Below are 23,769 nucleotides of genomic sequence, written 5' to 3' on the forward strand. Positions count from 1 at the left end.
TATGTGAGTATGTGATTTTGAATACCCATTTTGTGATTACGTGATTTTATTATAGTATTTTATATGATACCACAATGAGTGATTACGTAATCACGTATAAACAAAAACATGTAATTCATAATATTTCATATGAAATACCAAATATTTAAGGTCCAATCACGTATTAAAGATAAACTATATACAAAACATTAACCAAATCAACCTATAATAACCACATAATGCCGTATATTAGAGATTTAATCAAGTAATAAAAACATAAACAATCAAGTTCTTATTACTGAATGTGTAATTACGTAATAAGCATAATTGTAATAACATGAGTTATAACAAATCATACTGAATGTGTAATCATGTAATGGATTTATATTGAATATATAATCATGTAATCGTTTATGTTAAATGTGTAATCACGTAATAGGTATTCAAAATCACGTAGTCATGTGCTATTCAAAAATCACGTAATCACATAATGAACTAACGGATATTCAAAGTCAGGTATTTTTTAAGAAAACTATAGCAATGTGGTGCTCGAATTAAAGAGAATAAAATGCTCGTTAATACAGTGATTTTTTTTTAAATATTAGCGTATGAAAGGGTTATAACCGTTTGAAAATCAAGTGGAAAAGTTGTTTAAGTGAGAAAGGACTAAATTGCCCTTCAAGGCAAGGACACTTGTCCTCCTCCCTTGGTCGCTACACTTCGTACAAATCTTATGTGTTGTATATGATCCTTTACCTATAGAGATAACCATGACCAAATATAAAAATCAGCTATAAAAAACTCACTAATAAACCATTAGTTCTCAATTGTTCGGTTTGGTTTTTTCGTTATTTTTTTCTCGATTGATCAGTCTTTTCCTCACACTTGATGTAGTAGTTCCCGATCATCAACCACTAAGGGTATGTTTGGCAAAAGTAGCTGGTGGCTAGAAGCTAGTAGGTAGTAGTTGTAGCTTTTTAGATATATTTAGTGTTTGACAGAGTAGCTAGAGCTTTTAATAAAATGTATAAAATGACCAAAATGGACATAACTAAAAATTTAAAAAGTTTGTGCATTAAAAAGTTCATTATCTTTAGAGGTTAAAATAGTCATTTTTCCCGAAAAGCCTGTAGCTCATTTTAAACGCTACTAGTAGGAGCGTTCAACCAAAAGCTTCAAACTTCTAACCTAAAAGATTCAAGCTCCTTCAACCAAACAAGGTTTTTTATTGAGTAAGAGTTTTTTCTTAAAAGCTTAAAGCTAGAAGCTCCTAAAAGCTCCACGCCAAACATACCCTAAGGCTATATGGACCACCATGACCCTCCATATAGGCGCCATGTCATCCATCTTTAATCTACCACTCAAAACCACTACCCTAAGGGTGTGGTTATGACTCAAACCGCTATCCCTTTTATTTTATTTTTAATTTACTTTTGTCTTAAAATTATCAAATAGGAGGGTTGTGGTAATCGTGGTTTAATCCATAGAAACCACCATTAATCAAAGAGAAGGGTGATGTACCATTTAATAAATGGTCCTATGTGAAAATAATGTTTCAATCCATGAACCCCAGACCCATAACCAATGATTATAAGCAGCTTACATCATATTCATAGAATCATAATCCTAAGAACTATATAAACTATATAACATAATAATATTCTTTTTTTCAAATAAAACTGTAGCACCTAAACCAAAAAAAATAATCTATAGTATAGTTTTAAATTTGAAGGCATCTGCACTTCAACGGAATTTCTGTTTGTTAGGTATTGAGCGTTGACAATATATTTTATATTCAGTTATAATATAATATATTAATGGCAGTTTTATTTAACAATTTTTTTTAGTATTTAGTTTTATATTTTTGTCATATTATGATGTATACTTTAACTTAATTAGGCCGAGGGTTTGAGGGCGTCACCTCCGCCAGATCATCATCAATGGCGCCACCACCCCATACCACCGAAATTAAGAGGAGGCGCCATAGGTGGTTTCACCAACATGGTAACGGAGACAAGGGGGCTTTATCGAGGAAGGATTGGTTAAATGGGGGGGGGGGGAGAGAGCTATAGCTACCCTTCAAGTTAAGGGGAGAGGCCTTAAAGCCCCTGTGTGACGTGACGTTGATAAAACCCCTCTCACACCCTCCAGCCTTAATAGGATTAATAGGATATATGTAATAATATTAGTTTTGGTTGTGTTTATACAATTATAGATAGGGATGAGTAAATACCGATACCGTCCAGATCCCGAAAAATACCGATCCCGAATTTTGTGTAAAATTGGTACCGATACCGATACCGAAATATGTCGGTACGGTATCGGTATTTTGAGGGTAAAATTCGGTATTTTACCGATACCGTACCGATACCGAAAATGCCAAAAAGTAGATACCGTTTCCGGTACTGAAAAAATTCGGGATCGGGATGGGATCGGGACGGTATTTTATACCAATTACTCATCCCTAGTTATAGATTACGAAGCTACTTAACGAGCTAGCTAGACTTTTATCTTAATAAGCTGAAAATTTTAGCTCAATTTCAGCTTATCAAAAAGTTGAGTCAGGTCATTTATTATTTCCAAATTTTAAACCTCGTTTAGTTTTCATTTTTCCAAATTTGATAATAAATTAAAATTTTTATATAAATTCAAAACTTATAAATAAATTTAATACGAGCCAACAAACTTACGTAAAACTTCGACTTGTTTGCTACGGAGTATTTAAGTTGTAGCTTATAAAATTAAAATTTAGACCTAATCATGTGGGCCGAACAAGCAGTCTTTGCCTTGCTCGAGCTCCATTCATTCACAAACGAACCCTGTTGAGCGAGCTTTTTTTTAAAAGAGCTTTAAGCCACGAGGCATCGTCAGCATCTTGGATCAAACACAAACTCAACCACAACATGACCATTGCCGGTGAATCACCTATGTTCAAACCCTACAAATGTGATCAAACACCTAAACCCAAATCAAAATATGCAAATCCAACTGGCATAACTGGCCATTGCGGGTCCTGTTCTGTTATCTAAACAGGAAAGAATACACAAAAAAAGAACATGATCCTCCAGAATATATGCTCACACACATAGAATATATTCATAAAGCTCAATCACTAACTGAAGCAAAGAAAGCCTGTTATTTGTATCCAAAGTTCTTACTACTTTTAAATATGCTTCATACACAACCATACAAATTAACAAAGCTGACTAATTTGACATTCAAAAGTCAAAGATCAAGTCTTTTTGGTCAAAAGGGGTATATATGATTTTGATTTTTGAGTGAAAAAGACAATTCATATAACAAAACATTTACTAAAGTATAAAGATCCATGAAGATACAACTACGACGAGACGATAAAACTTATATTTTTGAGTGCAAAACTGTACGGCACTAGCTACAATCTATATCGATAATGAGAACAAACTATATGCAAGTTGTAGCCTTCGAAGTGCGTTTGTTTGTACCAAGGATTATAACAATAACCGTTACATCATCATGGTATTTTCTTCTCCGGCCAGCAGGGACACTCATCAACTCTTCAGCACTGAAACCTGCAAGGTTTTCGATTTTTCATTGATGTATATGATGAAAGATTACTTGATCTATAAAATTTTATACACCCCAAATTAACAAATTTCAATCTTTTGTAGGGGTGACAATTCTTGACATGACCCGCAAAAAAACAGGTTTTGGGTCGACTAACACTACCCATTTAAATATACAGGTCGTGTTCGGGTTGATTTGTCTTAAAAATGGGACGGGTTTAGGTTGGTCTATATAAAAATGGGTTGACCCGTTAACCTATTTTAAGTTTTTTTAAAAGAACTTTTATAATTTTATTTTTGTTTTTCCATTTTCTATTTTACATCGTACTAATAATGTTAGTGTTGTCACACCGAATAATCGACTTATCACACTCATACACACCATTAAACACGTTACAACTTACAACCCAACAACCCGCTTATAACTCATCAACACGTATGACTCATATAAAACAATGGGTTAATTGGGTCGTGTTCGGGTTGACCCGAATTCATGTGTTTTCTTGTTAGGCTTTGACACGGATATTAAAACGGGTCGGGTTCCGGTTGCGTATTTCAACCCGCAACGCGTCAACCCGACATGATTGACACCCCTAATTTTTTGGTCAAAAGCATACAAACTTTACATGACCTATTGAGCCTACTATTATATCCACTTGCTTGATTCTCTTTAGAAGTGATATTCATAATTGATAAAAGTTCAATTTTAATCCGAATATTTGTTGATTTGAAGTCAAAAACTACAAAGCTGGACCACGAATTCAACTCAAAAGGACTGTAAACTAAATATTAAAAAAACTTCACACAAAAGAAACATATGAATTTACCTGCAGAACAAGCAGCTTTGAGTACAAGTTGCTCCAGTAGATATTTTGCCGGATCCCCGTACGGTTTTGCGGATATGTAGGAATGAACAAGCTTCACGGCCTCATCATTTGAGAAGAAATCAAACAAACCATCACTCGCGAGTATTACAAAGTGATCAGAGCTTGAAACTTCATGCATATACAGTGATGGTTGTACAGAGACGTATGGAGGACTTATAAGATTGGGAACCCGTAGAATACCCATTAAAGCATCGTTCAACACTTTCTGCACAAAATAGATAAAAAAAACACAAAAAAAAAGCGTATGACTAAAATGTTGACTACGGAGTACTCGGGCGTTTGGATACGTGTTTTAGAAGTGATTATGTGACATTCAGTAAGCATTATAGATATTTCACAAAAATAAGACCAGTTGCATAATAGATAACTTTTTACCTTTTTCAAATAACCAACTCCAAAAGCGCGAGTGACCTTCAACTTGCCTTTGACTTTTCCATGCACGATTGTCTTCGGATCATCGGGATGTTCACCGAGAACTCGGTTTCTTTCCGCTTCATCATCAGCAGTATGGCTATCTGTTAACTGTACGGCTTTCAACCCCTTAGATTCATCGATCGTATTTTCGTCATCATCCATTGCTAAAACCGCCCTACTATCACCTAAATTCATTATGTACAAATCCTTCCCATGAATAAGCCCAACAAGAACACACGAGCCCACCGACACTATATCGGGCCTATCCTCCATTTCTTGCTCAACCATGTATAAGAAATCATTTTCCGCTTGATTAAGCGCTCGTTGTAAGCTATCAAGAACTCGGTTTTTAGGCCTCATAGTATTACTATTACTATAACTATTACCATCTCCTATAAAGTAATCAAACTCCATGTCTAATGAATTTAGATTACACCTAATTGTTTCGTAAAATGTGCCCGCTAGAAAATCGGCTGCATCTCGTCCGTTAAATCCATCGTAAATCGCGCAAAAAAGCCAACCATTTTCCTCGGAACAAACCGCCTGAACCCTATCTTCTCCTGCCGCACCACCTGCCACTTGTACTTCAACTGCGTTGAGAAAATCTTCGTTTCTTGATGGCGCACTTAACGGTTTTGATAAAATCGAAATCGAGATTCTCGGAGGGAGATGGGCTGCAACTTAAATTAGACATGCTACTTGGGAAAGATGATGATAATAAATCGAGTTTTGTGAACGACGATGAGGAGGGTATCCTTCGAAAGGATTTGGGGGAGTCTAACGATGGAAGAATTTCAGAGCTAATTAAACCGTTGCAGATATTTGTGTTCGCTAATGTTGCATTACCGCTTATCGCGGCCCCTGAGAGGCAAGAGAATGAACTATTGTTTCTTACGAGTTTTTTTCCTGAAGGGATGTCGTATCCCTCGGTTGTACTACATTTATAGCCAAAACTTACTTTCATTTCTTCACCGGGATCGAGAATTGAGTTTTCATGCGCCATTTCAATCTGAAAAATTAAAAAAAAAAAAGAAAAAAAAGGAAAAAGAAAAGGAATTAGTTCCTTTAGTATATAGAGATAAAGATCTGCAAGTCACTAACAAAACTGTAGCGGAAAATGCACATTTTATCAAAAATTCAATCAAGTATCACAATTCAATAGAAATAAGGTTAGTTAAATAGACAAAGTTCACATTTTTAAATTAAAAAAAAAGGTAATTGCATAAAAAGAAAGCCAACATCCCTCAAATTGCGTAAAGAAAAGTATTGTTGATGCAGGTAAACTTCGTAATCAGACGCAACTCACCTTGGTTCGGTCCAGGCTCAAAACCGTCCTGAAACGGCCGTATGTTTAACTATTTACCACACTCAAAAACCAGTGCGGCTCACCTTGGTTCTAACCACTTAACTATTTACCACAAGTCTAGGAAAGGTTTATATAATTAACTTCCTCTTCCTCTAACTTGCTTAAGAATAAGGCGTTGAAGAAAATTGGTCGTATGTTGTTTTATTAAATGACTATAAAACAAAGATATATAAGCATCTAGAATACTGAATACCCTTTTATTAAATGACTATAAAACATAGATTCAATTACAAGCATATAACTTTTGACTGTATTCAAAAGACTGAGAGGTGGAAATTCAAAAGGGTTTTAAAATTATTAATAGAGCCCAAATTATTAAATTAATGACAATGCAGCAATCAGCAAACATATAACTACCTATTAATAAAAAACAACATGATTAAAAAATATAAAAAATAAACAAAAAATCATAAATAAAATATCGGTTAAAAGTTGTGAAAATGAAATAGGACGTGAACTTCTGACATGACGCAAGCATAACTAAGAACTAGTCAAAACTCATACGTGTTCAACGCACCAACAGGCGAACACGACCCGTTTAGCGCCCTGGTTCTTTAGTCATAAACTCATACAGGTTCAAAATCCAACCCGCGAACACAACCCGTCTAACACCCTTACATGAACACACCCTAAACAGGTTCAACAGCCATGAACAGAACCAAAGCAGAATTAACAACAATGCAGTTATCAAGAAACAAATAACTATATAAGCATTCATTCATTAAAACAAGATACAGTTGCAAAATCCCTAAATGATCAAAACCTTAATAACATTAAAATAAACAAGGGTTTCATCCAAACTCATCAACATAACAATACACCCCAAAACAAAAACAAAAACAAAAATTACCAAATACCCATCAAAGGAAACACAATAAAGATTACAAATTTAATCAAGAAACTAAATCTTGAACTTACCCTTTTGAAGAAACCGAAGAACCCAGATCAAGAACAGCAAAAAGGAGGAGACTTTACGCAAGAAACTCAAGATTGCAATAGAATATGAATGAGGGAGCAAGAGATTGGGGTTAAAAACAGAGCTTTATGAAGAATCAAAGATTGGATGGTGTTAAAGATAGAACAGGAGTGTGAAAGAGTATGTAATGGCGGGGTGAAGATGGAATCAGAGGACTGGATTACAAGAAAGTCGGTGAATTTGTTAAAAACCACCCAAATAAAGGCAAAAGGGTCCATATAATTTCCCACTTGATGAGGGGGTTTTCATCTTTTCTAGTTGCCAAGAGGCAAAACACCTTCTCAATGTGATTTAAAGATTTTCTTGAAATAAAAATTTGATTTTTTGAATATCACATCTATCTATTGTCAACAGTGGATCTTTGATGGGTTGTAGGCATGCCCAACAAATAGTTACAAGATTTGGATGTTTGTGTGATAGTGTGATATATAATTGATGTGAGGGTAGGATATGTTGAGAGCTAATATGGCACAAGATGTGAATATATAATTAAGGTCAAAAGAGGATAAGTTCGCATTAAAAGTATCTAGACGGATGGCGCGCTCGTACGCGGTCGAGTTTTACTAGGCTAGTCTCGTGTTTGAATTCAGCTTTTACATAAGTGTCAATACCTAACTTCGGTCGATTATGAAGAGGATAAGTTCACATTAAAAATCTTTTGAAGGGTGATGCACTCGTATACGGTCGAGTCTTTCTAGGCTAGTCTCGTGTTTGACCAAGCTTTTACATAAAAAGTTTTCTATCTTTAACCCCAATAAAAATTTTCTATCTTTAACCCCCTTGAATGAAACATGTCCAATTCAATTAGTGTTTTACATATCTATTTGGTTAGCCGGTTATTGTTGGGGAGGTCGAAGCACTATCAAGTATAGATATTGAGTACCCCCTACCGGATTAGTAACACTGCCGCGGTGTATCAGGTAGGAGTATTCGGATGGTAATTTTGGGTGATGTTTATCAAGCAGGGGATGTGTGTTTAACGGCTATAACGCCATAAGAAATTTATGAAGAGGATAAGTTGAGGGCTATATGACACAAGATGCCAATGCCTAATTTGTAGGGTGAGTAGAAAACCGAAAAAATAAAACGAACTGAAACTGAAAAACCGATTTAACCAAACCGGAAAAAACCGAACTGCACTAAAAACAGACAAAAAACGAACGAAAATTTATGGTTCGATTATGGTTTTGCATTTTATGAAAACCGAAAAAAAATGAACCGAACCAAATAACCTAAAAAAATCTTACTTTTTTAAAGTTTGCTATATATTAATTCAGGAATTATTAATTTTATTCCTTAATGTTAAGTATTTATAATAAGAAATTAACATGTTTATTTCTCTTTCAAATAATTTAATCATTGCCTATAAAAAATAATAAAATTTAACATAAAAGTTAAATGATTTTCATCGTATTATAAAGAAGATGTTGAAGGGGTATGATCCCAGATCTCGCGTCAGCACGACCGCGAGTGACCATTACCCTTATCAAAACCTCCACTAGCTAACAACCTACCTGTGTCCGTGTGGGAACGCGCAAACACAGTGGTTGAATCCAATCTACCCAATGATGGAGGAGGACTTACCTGGAATATGAGAACGGTATAGTGATGCGGCATGGCATCGCATCTGGTGTATGAAAACGGAAGTATTCACAGCGATGCGGCCTAGCACCGCATCCAGTGAACACTTCTATCAATACAAGGGAGCTGGATAACAGCAACAGTCACCATAGACGACGATGTGGCTTGGCACCGCATCTCGCGTATTTCTTGATCAAAGAATGAGACGCGGGAACATCTACAGTTACCGCAAACAGCGATGCGGCCCGCACCGCATCCTGTGCACTCAGCAAGTGGGACTGACACCACAGAGCAAGTAGCACCAATGGCAGCCGCCTGTCAGGTCTACGTAAGCGACAGACTGACGTGGCTTCACCTCCACAGCCGACATGCCTGACACACCTGCAAAGGTGCAACATGTCGTCAGTCTATCCATCCACCTCCTCCTTTACTCCTCGGCTATAAATACCAACCCCAAACCAGGTTTGAGGTATCTCTTCACAACTCTCTCACTACTACTACTATCATACTTTCCTTCCCAAGCAGACTACTGATTCTCACGCCGGAGAGTGGTAACAAGGAGCACCCCCCACCCCATCCTCCTTGTTACGAGTCACGGTTTGTTTCCTTGTGTAGGAGATCAACCAGCGGACGACCTAGCCAGCGATCCTCGAGAGGAAGGGATTAACCCTTCTTGACGAGACCAGTGCGTTAACCCTGCCCGGTTAACCATTGTTTCAACAGATGTCATAATAAAATCTTTGAAGAAACTTTAAAAAAAGATTAGAAGGTTAAGTTTATGTTAATAAGATTAATTGAAAAAGTTAATATAATAATTTAAATGTAAGCATCATAGAAACATTCTTAAATCTTGGATTATACTTTTTATTTTTGGATCTTAAGTAATTTTGTTCCCAAAACCGAAAATTGAACCGAACCGTTGCTAAAACTGTAAAAACCGAAACCAAAGGTTTTCAAAAACCGAACCGAACAATGCACACCCCTAATAATTTGGGTCCAAACATAATTATGAGGAGGATAAGTTCGCATTAAAAGTGTTTCAGTGGATGACGCACTTGTATGGAGTTGAGTCTTTCTAGGCTAGTCCCGTATTTGAATTCAGCTTTTACATGATTAACATTAGCAAAAATGACACAAGATATCAATACCTAATTCGGGTCCAAACATAATTATGGGGAGGATCAGTTCACAATAAATGTATTCAAAATCGATGACGCACTCGTATGAGGTCGAGTCTTCCTAGGCTAGTCCCATGTTTGAATTCAGCTTTTACATAATTAATATTTGCAAAAATGACACAAGATGTCAAAACCTAATTTGGGCTCAAGTAGGATTATGAAGAGAATAAGTTCACATTAAACGTATGTAAACGGGTGACACACCGGTTGTGGACGAGTCTTACTAGGCTAGTCTCATGTTTGAATTCAGCTTTTACATGATTGATATTAGCAAAACAGACAAAAGATGTCAATACCTAATTTGGGCCCAAAGATAAGTACGAAGAGGATAAGTTCACATTAAAATAATTTAACCGGATGACGCATTCGTATGCGGTCGAGTCTTACTAAGCTAGTCTCGTGTTTGAATTCAGCTTTTACATTGATTGATATTAGAAAAAATGACACAAGATGTCTAACACCTAACTTGGGTCCAAACATAACTATGAGGATAAGTTAACATTAAAAGTATTTAAACGGATGACGCACTTCTTTGCAATCGAGTCATTATAGGCTAGACTCGTGTTTGAATCCAGTATTTACATAATTTTTTTTCTATCTTTAACCTCCTTGAATGAAACATGTATTGTGTTTTACATATATAAGTGGTTAGTTGGTTATTGTTATAGAGGTCGCACCACCATGTATAGGTATTAGGTACCCCCTACCCAATTGGTATCACCGCCGCCGGTGTATCAAGTAGGGGTATTCGGGTGATGTTTACCGAGTGAGGTATGTGTGTGTAATGGCTGTAACGCCATTGGATGTTTAGAAAAAAATCAAAATTAAAACTTTATAGATATATATACCACATTTTTTTACACAATTCTATTTCCATTTGTTCTCTATATATCACATTTTTACATAGTTCTATCTCCATTTTGCATTTATTTATAATCTACATCTATATCTAATCTACTATATCTAATACTAATAAAGGATTCAAGTTAATGTCACATGACATTCTAGGATTCAAGTTAATGCCATATGACATTAAGATTTAATTTAGTAATGTTATTATTATTATTCTCATTATTATTATTACTATTATTATTATTATTATTATAGAATTTATTAATCTACACACAACAATAAATAAATACGTATTATTCTTATATCATATTAATATATCTAGTTTATTAATTTATACATAACTATAGATAAATACGTAATACATAAAAATATTTATCTTTAATTATTGTAGTATTTTATTTATTTATTTATTTTTATTTTCATATGTGACATAAAGGTTTTATTTTTTAATCATTGCGAATCAAACCAAATTAGGTTATATACTTGTAGGCCTAGATTGTCTAATCTAACATAATAATTTGTTTGTGAATAACTACACGTAGGTATCTCTTAATTTAGCAATATTATTAATTTATTTTCAATATATTAGATTAATATCCATTTTTTATTATCAATATATGACACATGTGGTGTATGATAAAAAAAGTACTTTATTGTGAATATAACTCTGTACTCAACGAATTTTATACCTTCACGTCGATAAACTTATAAAACGAATATGGTATATAGTTTAAAATTTAGATTATAATTCATATAATTTTGATTATATTTTAATTTATTTTTGTAATTTAATATCAACAATGATTAAGTTAAATCCAATTATTGTAGGAAATATTTACATAGCTCCTTAAGTTCATATTGACCGGTGATATAAATTATTGGGGTGAGATTTATTTGGATTTGAAAAAAAAACAATAAATTAAATAAGTAAAAAAGACAAAAATACCCTCATTTAACTGACTTTTTTGATAAAGTTAACGGGCTGGATGAAAATGACAAAAAAATGCAAACCTCAGGGACATATGAGAAAAGTTGTTATTATTATTTATTTGTAATTATTATATAATTATAATTATAAATTATAATTATCTAAGTCACTAGGTTATAGTCTCGTGTGTTACATGGGTTTACGTAAGATATTGTCTTTATTCAACCCGTGTAATACGCGGGTCTATAACCTAGTCTATAATACATTTAAGTCATTTTAGATGGACAACATGGTAATTTCTTAAAAAAATAATATGCATGTTACAATTTTCGAATATGGTAAAGTGTTATATGCAATAGTCCTAATTTACCATGATTTAATAAACTTCTCCTAATTGATACATTATTTAATACACATGAGATTATTTATATCACTATATTAATTATTATGATGTTATTAATAACACTTTAAATTAAGATTTAAATTTATATTTAATATTTATTTTTCTATAACTAGATACTATTTAAATTAATAATAATACCACCACCACAACAACACTAGTAATAATATAAATGATCAGTGTTTAAGGCATATCAGGTTAGATTGCACTCTTCAAAAGAGTCTCGGTGACACCTGTCGCATTGCGCGGGACAACCTAAATATTTGTATTAATAATAACCAAATATAAGCAGTGTTTAAGGCATGACATGTGTAACAACCCACACGTTCGTGCGTTGTTACTACTCGCTATACTCGTTACGCCTAGCACTAGAGATTCGGATCATAATGTACTTATATCGCATATATCGCTAATCGCAGTATTTTTCACATATTTCGCATACATTATCGCTAACACATCACAATTGCACTGCTGACAACCACGATGATGTCAAGTGAGGACCAATTCTACCCTCCTTGATAGCCGTGACGCGTCGCAATGCAACGCAATACTCGAAAACGCACTCGCAGGTACGCGTAACTGATGTGAGTAAAATGCAACATATAAATTACATCAAATGAGGCATAAAACTAACCCTTTTTAAGTACTAATGTTGGAAAAAGTGTACTTTTGTCTTCCTTTTGTATTTTCAGGGTTAAAAGAGCTTAAATGAACAAAAGAAGCAAAAATGCAGCCAAATCCAACATAAATACAAAGAAAAGGAAGAAACGTGGCATGCCCGACTCCTCGACAACATCTCCCAAAGCAAAAACAAGAAGAAAGCTGAGCATGGGGCTGTGCCCAGCTGAGCATGAGGCTGTGCCCAGCTGAACACGGGGCTGTGTCCAGCGAACACGGGGCGTGTCCAGCTCAACACGGGGTCGTGCTCAGCGAGCACGGGGCAGTGTCCAGGATGGTCAGCCCTGGCACAAAAGACAAAGTGGTAGAAGCTTCTATTGCCCACCACGGGGCCGTGCCCAGCGGACACGGGGGCGTGGTCAGAGTGCTGCAGGTGCATTTATTGTAATTGCGAATTACAATTAATGAAGAGAGAGAGTGTCAGACGGGCACGGGGCCGTGTCCAGCGGACACGGGGCCGTGCCCAGGCTTCTGTTCAGCCTATAAATAGGAGTGCTTGGAGCCATTTCAACTCATCCCTTGGCACACCACCTCTCTCACACTCCATCCACCACCCACCACCACCATAACACCATCATCCACCACCATCATCCATTGTCCATCGTAGAGTGTGTGGGTCGTCTCGGGATCCAAGATTGATCGTAAGAGTTCTTGACAATCAAGGCCATGTTTGCCTAAGTCTCTTACATCACTTGGTGAAGACAAGTGTTTAGTATAATACTTTTTATTTTTAATCTTTTGCACTTTTTATTTGGTTTTGTATTAATGACTTTAATAACTAGTTGCTTATGTTGAAGGTGATCTTTCCTTATCGTTTGTCCGTGGTGTCTTGGCATTATTTTACTGTCTATATAAAATAAAAGATTTTCACCATTCATATCTCCACGGTCTATATGGAGGTATGTTGGCTACCTGGTCGGGGGTTAAGGGAACGGTTTGGTAAGGGTCTTGCCCTTGTTCAGCGTTTAGAGGTCCTGCTTGGGACCTGGGTCAAATTTAGTAGGATCTCCTTCAATGCCCATAGGTATTGGATGGCGGGGATCCAAACTCTTTGACCCCCTCATAAGTTAACTACTATTAATACTATAACCCGGCTATTTAGGACTGTATCCCTGCTGACTCAGACTACTTGGTCGAGGGTAACGTCACCGCCAAAAGCGGGGCCTACCATAATTTGCATTAATAACTTAATTCATTATCTTCCAATAATCCGACCCTTTAGGATTGTATCCTTGCTGACTCAAACTACTGGGTTGAGGGTAACGTCGCCTTCAAAAGAGGGGCCTACTACAATAACTAAGATAATCTCTTAAACAAGTACAAAAGTGCGAAAATAATCAAAGGTTATACTAATACACGAGTCGGATCCAAGTGATTCATCTTGTCTATCTGTTTTTATTTTTATTTTATTTTTCAGCATTTAGTTAGATTTTATTTTCTTAGTTTAAAAACATTTTTCTCACTTTTTGATTTGATTAGACGTTGAGGATAAACCGGTATTAAAAGCTCTTGTGTCCTTGGATGACCTCGGTATCTTACCAACACTATACTACGTCCACGATGGGTGCACTTGCCCATATGTGTGTTTAGTGTTAGTGAATATCGTGTTTTATAAATTTAAAACTTGGCTAAAGGTGTAAAAAGGGCTTAAATATACATAAAAAATATAACACACTTCACGCACATCAAGTTTTTGGCGCCGCTGCCGGGGACACAAGGATTTTAAGAAAGCTTAAAATCAACGGCCTAATCAGTTTTTCAAAACCTTTTTAAAACGCGCGCAAAATTTTCTGCATTTTAGTTTAGTTTGCATTTACAGTAGCCTGAACACGGGGCCGTGCTCGCTGAACACGCCCCCGTGCTGCATATTTTTAGTTAGATACCCAGATACAGAGTCTGAACACGGGGCCGTGCTCACTGAACACGCCCCCGTGCTCAACGTGACCAGTAACTTTAATTAAAACGCCCAGATACAGACCCTGAACACGGGGCCGTGTTCACCAGACACGGGGCCGTGTCCAGCTTCTGTTTCCGTCTTTATTTTTGTTTTCTGGTCCCGAGACTCAGTTGTAGTCTGTTGAGTGATTCTTATGGATCAATACTCAGGAGGTTACAACTACACCTACGATGAGGATGATTATAGGGGTAATTATTGCACTAATTGTCAACGCACGCTCGGTTCAATATAATACTTCATATCAACCATCCAATTCATACAACTATTATGAGGAACCCAGGTACGAACCATCAACTTCATACACATCCTATGAAGACCAAAGGTATGAACCTCCTCCCTCATACTCATATTTTGATGAACCAAGGTATGAGCCTTCATACTCATACTTTGAAGATTCAAGATATGAGCCACCACCTCCATACACTTATTATGAGGAACCATGGCGTGAACAACCCACCTCATATGAGTACTATGAAGAACAAAGTTTCGACCCTTATCCATCATATACTTACAATGAAGAACAATGGTGTGAACCATCTACTTCATATGAGTACTATGAGGAGCCAAGGATCGAACAACCGGATTCAAGCTTTGAGGATCCAAATTCTTTTTCTCTCACTGAAGTGACCAATAGGATACTAGAACACATTAAAACTATCGAATGTTACATGAAAGAATCTCGCGCAAGGGAAGAGGAGTCCCGCGCAAGAGAAGAGTTAAACAGTAATAATAACGTAGAGATAGTTGAAAATGTAAAAATGGAAGAACAAGAAAGTGAAAAACCGACACATGAGTTAAACAATGAAAAAGGTGAGTCCGATAATGTTAAAATTCATGAAGAGTCTAATTTTGAAGAAATTAATCTCTTGTCACCTACTTTCGAAAATCATTGTTTAATAACCCCTCATGCCAAGTTTTTAAAAGAGTTAAACACTAGTGCTAAAATCAAAGAAATAGTGAGTGTTAAGTTAACTAATGATCAAACTTCGCTAATAAAAGAAGACCCTTTTGAAATTAACATTACACCGGTTCCATGTTTCTTTCAAAATTCATTTATTAGTAATATCACCATTGATAAAGATCTTTGTGTTAACATAATGCCTAACTATATTTTTGAAAAGTTAAGTATTAGTGATTTTGCTCCACTTCAAATACCCATTTTTCTATCCGATCGGAAAGTAATAAAATCAATCGGTGTAGTTGAGGATGTCTTGGTTCAAGCAAATCAAATGGTTATTCCAACCGACTTTGTCATCCTCGATGACGCTCCTCTAGTCTTGGGAAAACCTTTTGTAAAAACTCATAAAGCTTTGAAGAACCGGAAATTCAACAATCTACCTCTTCAATTAGGGGCATTCAAAAGGAGCATAGATCTTGAGCGCTCAATGAAATATCCTTTTGGCAATAATGACCCCCTAATTGAAGATGAGCCAGAACCACCCGATAAGGAGGGTCTAGCCAAGGACCCTTATAAACGTGGCGCACCACGGAGGCATTCCGCGGAACTATCCTTAGTTTTAGATTAGTTTAACTTTTATGCTTTCTAGTTTAGTTTTAATTTGCAGGAATAAAACACACTCGGGATGGTGAAGGATACTAAGGGAAGCTTGAACCAACACCCCATGCACAAAAACAGAGCCTCTCGACAATTTTTCTTCATTGCAGCAAGTTCAGCACGGGGTCGTGCTCAACCCAACACGCCCCTGTGCCCAAAACTCTGCAGAAATGCCCAGTTCAGGTATCTGGACACGAGGCCGTGCTCACTGAACACGCCCCCGTGCCCAGCCTTCTGTTTACTTTTGGTACTGGCAGTCTGGACATGGGGCCGTGCTCAGCCAACACCACCCCGTGTTCAGCTATCCAGTAACATAAAATCTTGTTTTTAACCCACTTTTACACATTTTAATCAACCGAAAAACTTATTTTTTGGAACACATTGAGGACAATGTGTAATTTAAGTGTGGGGGGATGCTAAAACTTTATATTTTGCAAGTCCTAATTACAAGCCTTACACAAAACTCTATTGGAACCGCTAAACACCCCAAATTTTTTTCAAAAACTTTTCATTTTTTTTTACTTGTCTTGGTTTAATTTGGGAATTTCAAAATTCTAAAAAGGTTATATTTTTACAAATTTACAACCGATAACGTCATAATAAAAAGAACCAACATAAGAAAATTATGAAACGGCATGACAAGCTTAGTTAAAATTTGATTATATATACTTGATCACATAAAAACCCATTCCCACAAAAGTGAGTTTTGAGCCTTTATTGAGCATACAAATATACATCTTTAAACTAAATGCTCATTTTTCGTTTCTTGTGTGAATAGCCGCTTGGTTTCTTACGACTCTAGAACTTGCCACAACGATACATTCCCGGTCCTTACCAACTTAAACCCGAGTAAGTAAATGATGGAGGCATTAGGACTAACCCCTTTTTATTTCTACACCATTAATTTTCCTTTTTTTTACCACCTACCCAAAAAGCCCCCTAGTTAACCCCTTTGAGCCTAAACCTTTTCGTTTCTTTCCCCAAAACAAACACCCTTTACCCACCAAAACCTTTTTCATTTTAAACCCTTTATTTTAGTAACAAAGCTCGGTTTTCTTGTGACACAAAAAAAAAAGAAAAAAAAAAGAGATGAAGTTAGCAATAAACAAACAAGCTCAACAAAAGAAACCTTGTTTGAAAAATGCTTCATTAGAATAAAAAAAAAAGTGAAGAAAAAAAAAGAAGAAGAAAAAAGAAAAAAAAACAAAGTGTTTTACGAAAACCGACGCTTTTTACGCTTTTCGCCCTTTTACTAACCACTAACCCAACCACCCACCTTTAGCCCAAGCCTAACCCTTCACCCAAAAAGTCCTCTTGATATTTACAATGGTATAAAGTTAAAAAGGAGGATGATTGATTGCTTGGCAAGCTTATGGTAGGAATAAGTTCCATGCCGCTCTCGAGTGATTCACTAAAAATACACCTTCGGCCGAGTGTTGAGTGATCCCCCGTGAGGTATGTGAACTTGTATATAAATGAAATTTTAAAAAGGCATGTTATGCCCAAATAAGTAATTTCTCTTATGAAACGTTCTAAATAAATCATAACGAATAGGATTGTAAATAGTATAAAAATAAAACCCAATAAAGATCTTCGATTCCCGACACTCAAGACAAGCCCAAAACCTTCTCTTCTACCCATTCCATTTGGGAGTGTAAGCCACATATTAAAGAGTTTTGCTTGAGGACAAGCAAAGATTCAAGTGTGGGGGTATTTGATGTGAGTAAAATGCAACATATAAATTACATCAAATGAGGCATAAAACTAACCCTTTTTAAGTACTAATGTTGGAAAAAGTGTACTTTTGTCTTCCTTTTGTATTTTCAGGGTTAAAAGAGCTTAAATGAACAAAAGAAGCAAAAATGCAGCCAAATCCAACATAAATACAAAGAAAAGGAAGAAACGTGGCATGCCCGACTCCTCGACAGCATCTCCCAAAGCAAAAACAAGAAGAAAGCTGAGCATGGGGTTGTGCCCAGCTGAGCATGGGGCTGTGCCCAGCTGAACACGGGGCTGTGTCCAGCGGACACGGGGCGTGTCCAGCTCAACACGGGGTCGTGCTCAGCGAGCACGGGGCAGTGTCCAGGATGGTCAGCCCTGGCACAAAAGACAACGTGGTAGAAGCTTCTATTGCCCACCACGGGGCCGTGCCCAGCGGACACGGGGGCGTGGTCAGAGTGCTGCAGGTGCATTTATTGTAATTGCGAATTACAATTAATGAAGAGAGAGAGTGTCAGACGGGCACGGGGCCGTGTCCAGCGGACACGGGGCCGTGCCCAGGCTTCTGTTCAGCCTATAAATAGGAGTGCTTGGAGCCATTTCAACTCATCCCTTGGCACACCACCTCTCTCACACTCCATCCACCACCCACCACCACCATAACACCATCATCCACTACCATCATCCATTGTCCATCGTAGAGTGTGTGAGTCGTCTCGGGATCCAAGATTGATCGTAAGAGTTCTTGACAATCAAGGCCATGTTTGCCTAAGTCTCTTACATCACTTGGTGAAGACAAGTGTTTAGTATAATACTTTTTATTTTTAATCTTTTGCACTTTTTATTTGGTTTTGTATTAATGACTTTAATAACTAGTTGCTTATGTTGAAGGTGATCTTTCCTTATCGTTTGTCCGTGGTGTCTTGGCATTATTTTACTGTCTATATAAAATAAAAGATTTTCACCATTCATATCTCCACGGTCTATATGGAGGTATGTTGGCTACCTGGTCGGGGGTTAAGGGAACGGTTTGGTAAGGGTCTTGCCCTTGTTCAGCGTTTAGAGGTCCTGCTTGGGACCTGGGTCAAATTTAGTAGGATCTCCTTCAATGCCCATAGGTATTGGATGGCGGGGATCCAAACTCTTTGACCCCCTCATAAGTTAACTACTATTAATACTATAACCCGGCTATTTAGGACTGTATCCCTGCTGACTCAGACTACTTAGTCGAGGGTAACGTCACCGCCAAAAGCGCGGCCTACCATAATTTGCATTAATAACTTAATTCATTATCTTCCAATAATCCGACCCTTTAGGATTGTATCCTTGCTGACTCAAACTACTGGGTTGAGGGTAACGTCGCCTTCAAAAGAGGGGCCTACTACAATAACTAAGATAATCTCTTAAACAAGTGCAAAAGTGCGAAAATAATCAAAGGTTATACTAATACACGAGTCGGATCCAAGTGATTCATCTTGTCTATCTGTTTTTATTTTTATTTTATTTTTCAGCATTTAGTTAGATTTTATTTTCTTAGTTTAAAAACATTTTTCTCACTTTTTGATTTGATTAGACGTTGAGGATAAACCGGTATTAAAAGCTCTTGTGTCCTTGGACGACCTCGGTATCTTACCAACACTATACTACGTCCACGATGGGTGCACTTGCCCATATGTGTGTTTAGTGTTAGTGAATATCGTGTTTTATAAATTTAAAACTTGGCTAAAGGTGTAAAAAGGGCTTAAATATACATCAAAAATATAACACACTTCACGCACATCAGTAACTCAATTATCGCAGGATTTAAAATATGGATACGTATATACAACCTTTTTGTGACTAATTATAATAGATATATGAAAATATGGATAAAAAGGTGTAATCAAACTATCGCAATGTTTAACGGACAAAACGGAACGCCAAAACGCAGCTCGCCAAAGACGTTTGACCGATAGGCCCCTCAACCAAATGGGCCATCCGAACGGACTGCCAACCGAACGGACGGGCCACACCCTCCCTTCTCTCCTTTTTGCCTATAAATACCCCCACCCTCCCATCATTTTCTCTGATGTGGAGCTCTCATTCGACCAGCACGATTTAGAATCTTTTCTCTCGATTTCTCGCGGTTCTTGTAAGTTTTCACTCAAATTCTTGTACTTTTATGATCTACACGCAATTCTACACCTTTCTATCTTTTAAATCACGACTCTTAACCGTGAAATCTACTGATTTGAGGTGTCCTAAGATGATGTCATCAAGAGTTCATATGAACTTCAAAGTGTGACTTCATTTCACCATGAACAACTCAGATCCGAGTGATTTCCACATGTTTTTACAACAATCTCACCTAAAATCTATGCATCTAAACAAAGTGTTGTGTGATTTCGGGTTAAACATGGAAAAACCATCAAGAACGGCCAGATCTGATGGAACGGAGTGGTTCCCGGCTGTCAGGACGAGTCGGATTTGATGGGATTTCAGTTATTTAACATGATGACACACTGTCTCAGTCAATTCATCAGTATTCTTTCCAAAAACCCTCAAGTGTGAATTAATCATAAGGTTGGAACGAATTGCTGTCCAAACGGACAGCTGTCCGATTGAACAGCAAATCAACTCCAACTGTCCGACCTAACTACTGTCCGATCGGACAATCCATTCAAACATCAGGTTGTTCGAACAGACATGCCAACCGACCGGACAAGCATGCCATCGGACCGGACAAGCATGCCAACCGACCGGAGAAGCATGCCATCCGACCGGACAAGCATGCCATCTGACCAGACAAGCATCAAAGTATTATTATTCGACCGGACTGTTGTCCGATCGAACTAACCAAGCCATCCGACCGGATAGCCATCCGATCGGATTACCACTAGATCTATTATTCAACTTTTCACCGTTTATCGCACCACGCCTCGCTTACGCTACCATTCCATGTTTAGGCTAACTCAGGCACACCCTCAATCGATCCAATCAAGTTGTGTTCTTGCTGAATACGCACTGTGAGTATACTCGAACCCCTTTTAATCGCATTTTTGGGTGTAACATACGTTCCTAATAAATCGAACTTATCAAACGAATTATTCAATCAATCCATTTATCACTTGCGAATAACTGATATGCATATTTACACGTGATGCTAGTTACATATGTGTTAGGACTTATACTCGTGAGATCCCGCCCTGACTAGTATAGTACTATAGCACCCGACGGGGTCTAGTTAGGATGAATAGCAATCCTAATCGCAGCTCGAGTGACTTAGCTGGTAGTATCTGTCTTTTTTGCATGTATGTCGAGGTATCCCGTTCATGTATTTGGTGATTCGCAATACTTTCAACTATTTTATCGCTACACTATCAAAACTTGTATACTCGCCAATACTTTTGTATTGTATGTTGCAGGTTTAGATCGCTGACTACATCAAATCAAGCTAGGAAGTCTAGAAACTCACCTAAAATCTAGGTTGTCGGATTTGAATTGTTCGAGAGGACAAGAAATATGTGATGACTTATGTGATTGTATTATTTGTAAGTATGGGATGACGAATGTAATAAATATTATCGCGATATAGTTGTTATGGATTCTCTTGAGCAATCTGATTCGCCTAGTGCCGCCCCGATGATTCTGTGACAACCCTCACAAAACCAGGTATCCGTATAATTAATTAATCTTAATTACGTGCTTAATGACTGTGCTTGATTACTACTGATGACGTAAACTGCTTTCTGATTTCTGTAACTTACATACATATGCATCACATTTCATACTGTCACTCCACTCATTACATACAAACTTTAGTGACATACTTGATGCACAAAGCACAGTTAGCGGATAACTCAGAAATATACTGACAGTGCCAGTACATAGACAGGTAATGTTTTGAGACCCAGTATGAGCCAGGGACAAGTTACTACACTAGTATGGGTGTAGGGAAGTGAGGACCATAAGACTGCGTCACTAGGTGATAGTTTGAGTGCCGGAAAGTGCCTAAAACTCATTTTAAGTACAGAATTCTGCAATTTCAGCAACGATTCAGCTTTTACATACTCGTATTATACAAAGAATTGACTAAATGGTCCTGAACGCTTTCCTAAGTGTTGGAATTAAATTCGTTACAAAAAGATGCATAAAAGACACTATGCGGTACAATTTAACACTTTAACGGAACGATACTTAACCAAACAACCGGACACTACCCGGGACACCAAAATTTTGTCAGAAACAATACTTTATTATTTTTAACTAATTATGGTCCCAAGAATGAAAGGCGATGTAGCGGTATATGTCAGCAAGTGTTTAACCAACGCCAAGGTAAAGGTTGAATACCAGAAGCCTTCAGGTCTCTTGCAACAGCCTGAAATACCCCAATGGAAATGGGAACCGATTTCTATGGACTTCATAACGAAATTGCCAAGAACACCCAGAGGTCACGATACGATTTGGGTAATCGTGGACCGTCTGACCAAGTCTGCACACTTCTTGGCAAGCAAGGAAAAAGACAACACGAGCAAGTTAGCTGAGCTATACCTGAGAGAGATTGTTGCACGGAAGATTCGTGTCAAGGATTTGGCAATCCTTTCAAGAAGCTTTCGGTTCACAGCTGAATCTGAGTACTGCCTTTCACCCGCAGACAGATGGACAGAGCGAGCGAACGATTCAGACGCTGGAAGATATGTTGCGAGCTTGCGTAATGGATTTAGGTGAAAGTTGGGACACTCACCTACCATTGGTCGAATTTTCATACAAAAACAGTTATCATGCAAGCATTCAAGCCGCACCGTTCGAAGCTCTTTATGGACGCAAGTGTCGATCACCGATATGTTGGGCTGACGCCGGTGATAGACAGCTTGTCGGTCCGGAAGTGGTCCAGGAGACGACAGACAAGATCGCACAGATCCGAGAGCGCATCAAGGCGGCTCGTGATCGACAAAAGTGTTATGCGGACCGGAGAAGAAAACCTCTGGAATTTGAGGTGGGAGATATGGTATTGTTGAAAGTTTCACCCTGGAAGGGTGTGGCACGCTTTGGAAAGCGTAAGAAGCTGAACCCCAGGTACATTGGTCCATTTAAAATCCTGGAGATGATTGGTTTGGTAGCATATAAGTTGGACCTACCTGTAGAACTAAATGGCGTTCATGATACTTTCCATGTATCAAACCTGAAAAAGAGTCCAACTCAAGAGACAGTGGTCATTCCAGCCGACGAAGTCCACATTGACGACACGCTCCACTTTATTGAAGAACCTGTTGAGGTTACTGACTAGAAGATTAACAAGACGCGTCGGAGTAGTGTCAAACTCGTCAAGGTTCGATGGAACGCACGACACGGCCCGGAATTCACGTGGGAACGTGAGGATCGTATGAAGGAGAAGTACCCACATTTATTCCCCAAGACCCCTGCAACTAGAGGCAGAACTTAAAATTTCGGGACGAAATTTTCTTAACGGGGGGAGAATGTGACAACCCTCACTAAACCAGGTATCCGTATAATTAATTAATCTTAATTACGTGCTTAATGACTGTGCTTGATTACTACTGATGACGTAATCTGCTTTCTGATTTCTATAACTTACATACATATGCATCACATTTCATACTGTCACTCCACTCATTACATACAAACTTTAATGACATACTTGATGCACAAAGCACAGTTAGCACAGTTAGCGGATAACTCAGAAATATACTGACAGTGCCAGTACATAGACAGACAATGTTTTGAGACCCAGTATGGGCCAGGGACAAGTTACTA

General features: G+C 37.5%; 1 pseudogene; it reads right to left on the bottom strand.

The window, feature by feature from the left end:
- Positions 1-3,250: 3,250 nt before the first annotated feature.
- On the bottom strand, positions 3,251-7,555 carry LOC110899250 (annotated as a pseudogene).
- Between the last annotated feature and the right edge of the window lie 16,214 nt (positions 7,556-23,769).

Source organism: Helianthus annuus, chromosome 13 (genome assembly GCF_002127325.2).
Source record: "Helianthus annuus cultivar XRQ/B chromosome 13, HanXRQr2.0-SUNRISE, whole genome shotgun sequence".
Classification (NCBI taxonomy): Eukaryota; Viridiplantae; Streptophyta; class Magnoliopsida; order Asterales; family Asteraceae; genus Helianthus; species Helianthus annuus.